Below are 4,356 nucleotides of genomic sequence, written 5' to 3'. Positions count from 1 at the left end.
CGCATACTTCGGAATTTGCTTTATTGCATCAAGGAGCGGGATATTGACATGCACCTTCCTAAACGTCTCCAGGATGTCTTTTTCATCCTCTCCTCTATCTTGGCTTGCATAAACCTGCTAGGAAAGGGCACATTTGGTGGAATCACGTTAGAAACAATTGAGTTTGGACCTACCTTACATTTGTTGGACGGCCTAGGAGCTTGTTGTGGCAAGGGTTGCTCCACCCTTGCCGTGGCTTTGCCCTTCCTCTCTTCTTCTTGCAACAACTTTTCCTCCTCTTCTTGGCTTGATTTTGGTGGTTGTGAGGTGGTTCCAACTTCCTTGCCACTTCTTAAGGTGATTGCATTGGCGGTTTCGAAACCACCCTTGGGATTGGCCACCGTAGTGCTTGGTAACTTACCATTTTCACGGAATTGTCCCAAAAATTTGGCCATTTGTCCCATTTGCTTCTTTAGTGCTTGGTTCTGCATTCCCTGCACCATTGTGGTTAGTAACTGATATGTTTTATCGTCATTTATAGATGTACCTGAGTTGGTTTGGGATGATTGTGCTTGAGAAGGTGGTTGTGGTGCATTTGGCCTTGGAAAGAAACCCGGGGGTTGTCGGAATCCACTTTGTTGGGCATATTGTGGTGCATCTCTCCACCTGAAATTGGGGTGGTCACGCCATCCCTGATTGTAAGTATTGGAGAAAGGATCACCCCTTGGTTGCTTTTGATTCCCATAACCCACGGCATTGGCAGATTCCCACCCTCCATTCTCAATCAATTGAGGGCATTGATCAGATAGGTGTCCTTGAATGGAGCATACACCACAAATTGTAGCTCCTTGTGCTTTGGGGCCTTCAACAAACTGCGACAACATAGACGTAAGGTTAGCCATTTGGGATTGTAACTCAGAAATAGAACTTACCTCATTTACATACTGTGGCCGTGGGGTGTCTCTCTGCCCAACACCTTCATATTGTTGTGCATTGAGTGCTCGATTAGCAATGAGAGTTTTGGCATCCCTAGGTGTCTTGTCCACTAGAGCTCCTCCCGCGGATGCATCCAACATTTGTCGTTCAAGTGGTAAAAGACCTTCGTAAAAATATTGAAGAAGTAGCTCCTCCTTCATCTGGTGTTGTGGACATGAAGCAACAAGAGTTTTAAAACGTTCATAATAAGTTGGAAAAGATTCACCTTGGCTTTGCTGAATTCCACTAATCTTCTTGCGAAAAAGAATGACTCGTGATGTCGGAAAGAACTTCTCTAAGAAGGCTCGCTTCATACTTTCCTATGATGTGACAGTTCCGGGAGCCAACTCATACAACCAATCCTTGGCCTTCTCCAACAAAGAAAAAGGAAAAGCCTTCATCTTCAATATGTTGCTGTCCACGTTCACCGGTGTCATACTTGAGCATACGACTTCGAACTCCTTTAAATGCTTATTGGGGTCCTCCATTGATAACCCATGAAACTTGGGTATATGATGTAGCAAACTGGACTTCAACTCAAATTCATCGGTCTTCTCAGGGGCTGCCCTAGGGTATTGGATGCAAAGAGGGGCTGCATTGGCCAAACCCGAGGCAGAAAGCTCTTTGATGGTTCGATTGTCCACTGCCATGGTTGGTACTTCCTCTTTAACCCAATCCATGGCCTCCTCTTCAACCTCAACTTCAACTTCTTGCTCTTCTAATTCAGGTTCGGGATTAGGAGGATTAGACTCTTGCAATTTCTTGTTCCTTCTCAAAGTCCTCTCGAAATCGCCGTCAAAGTCGGAGATATGCTCACGAACAGGTTGTGAGCTACGGGTCATAAACTAGTATCTACACACAAGAGCAAACAAGACAAGTAACCAACTTAATAGACTCGGCACAAAAACAAAACACATACACACGGTGCAAAAATTAAAACAAAACAAAAACTAAACAATTTAAACAAGACTCAAGACAAGGGATTAGCAACTTTGCCAATCCCCGGCAACGGCGCCAAAATTTGATGCGGGAATTATACGCACACAAATTAAACCCTCTTTTTGTCAAATTGTAGTAAGTATGTAAGTAGGGATCGTTCTTAACCGGGGATTAGGAGGGATTGCAAATCACCTGGAAACTGACTCAAAAACGTAAAATAAAGTTTAAAACACTAAACTAGACTCAAAGAATGCGAAACTAAACGCTTAAAACACTAAAACAAACCAAAAGACTCAAACATCACCCAAAACACTCAAAACTGCCTTAAAAACACTTTCTGGGCAGTTTTGAGCACTTTGGTGAATTTGGACGAATTTGTGTAATAAATTGAATCAAAACACTTATAAACACAAACTAAGACACTTTCTAACTAAATTGGACACTAAAGCAAGGGGGATTAAGGTGTTGACGAAATTAAATTAAATGGACAGATTGTAATTTAAAGGCAGAATGTAAATATGAATATGATGAAAATATGGATGAATGCTAGCTAAGGGGTTCAACTCCACACATGTTATACTTGCATATAAAACGATTTCCAATTGCTTTTCAATAAACCATGAATTCTCAACGCCCCAGATTAACCGTGAAATGCACTAATTAACCCTCAGATTTTCCTAACGTTATTGAATTGGATGATTGCATACGACAACCCAAAGCATTCCCCACAAGTTCCCTATATGAACTGCATAATAGAGATACAAGCAAGAACCATTAAGTTCTTTGAAAACCATAAGCATTGACGAAGCACTCGTTACTATGAACTGCATGAAACTTATGCCAAGAATTTACTTAACGCAATTGAGATCATCAACTTTTACTACTTGTGAATATAAGTTTGTAACGATTAGGTGAAACTCACTTATATTCTAGCGTCATATTCATGCATGAAAATTAAGCGTGCACTCTCAATAAACATACATAAATAAGTGTAATTCACATAGATAAGTAAATTGAATTCACAACTTATGAAACGCAATTAGAAGTAATCAAATCATATTGCAAGCATAAACATGTATTTCAAATCCGCCCCCCTAGCCAAGGGGGGGATTTAGTTCCTCATACGTACAAAACAAAGAGAATTTAAATTAAACATTGAAATCAAAGGAAAAGAAACACCTAAACATTCCAACAACTCAAACTTGAATTGTATGAACGTTTAGGCCCTCTTCTCTTCCTCTTTGTTGCGGCATAAGGTCTAAGGATAGGTTTGGGGTTTGATAGGAGCATATTCATGCGACTTAAATGGCTTGTTCTCGTGCATTTACGTTATGTTTCTTTAGTTATTTTAGTACTTTAAGCTATTTTCGTGTGTTTGTAGGTCCAAAGGGCTAAAGGAGCAAAAAGATGCATTTTGGAGACTTTTGGAGCACTTTTGGGCTAAGGATGGATAGCTTATGCTTGGAGCCAAAGTGTTGGACGAAATTGAAGACCTAATTGAAGACCAAAGTGTTGGAACCTTGTTCCCTTTAGTTCTAGGACATTTAAACCTTTCCTATATCCATTGCACATGCATTCCTTTAATCCACATGCATCTCCATAAATCATCCAACACACTTTCTCTCCCAAAAACCGTACACACCATTCACCCTAGATTCTAATCAGCCATTCACCAAAACCATTTCCCTTTGTGCCGTGCACATCATCATAAACAATCATGCACTCCACATGCATTTCCACCCTTACAAGACCCTAATCATTCATCCATACAATCTGCCATCTTTCACAAACACTTAAGCCTTTGCTGCAACCTTCCACCTTTCTTCCACCACTCATACACTTTCCAGCCATCTTCCACACCCTTTAATCATTCAAACATACACCCATTCACCACCAGAAATCATCCTTGCCGTGCACATGCATACATACTTCATTTCAGCCACATGCAACCATTAAACATTCAATCATTTCACTCCACTTAATGCCGTGAGTTCCCATCAGATTTCCAACCTAATTCACATGCAAACACAATCTGCCATCATTCACACAAAACACCATCATTGCCGTGCATCCCATTCCATCTCCCATTTCAGATTGCATTCCAATCATTCCAACCAAGCCACATGCACTCCCTTTAATTAATTCATCCTAGCTGTCAAGGCACATGCACATTCACCCTAATCATTCACATAGCTTTAATTCACATGCAAACACATTGCATTACATTCATAGTCAGAAAAACACCATCATTTCCAACCTAATTCACATGCATTCCATCCTTTAATTCCCCCACATGCACTCATAATCATTCACACCTTGCATTCACATGCACATTCACCCTAATCATTCACACACACAACCTGCCATCATTCCAGAAATTCCTCCCATTGTCGTGCACATTCCCCTTGCATTTCAGCCATTCCTCATGCATTTCCAAGTCACATGCACCCTTTAATTCATTTT

The sequence above is a fragment of the Pyrus communis genome, chromosome 12, assembly GCF_963583255.1.
Source record: "Pyrus communis chromosome 12, drPyrComm1.1, whole genome shotgun sequence".
NCBI classification, from domain to species: domain Eukaryota; kingdom Viridiplantae; phylum Streptophyta; class Magnoliopsida; order Rosales; family Rosaceae; genus Pyrus; species Pyrus communis.
Note: the sequence above shows the minus strand (reverse complement) of the source record.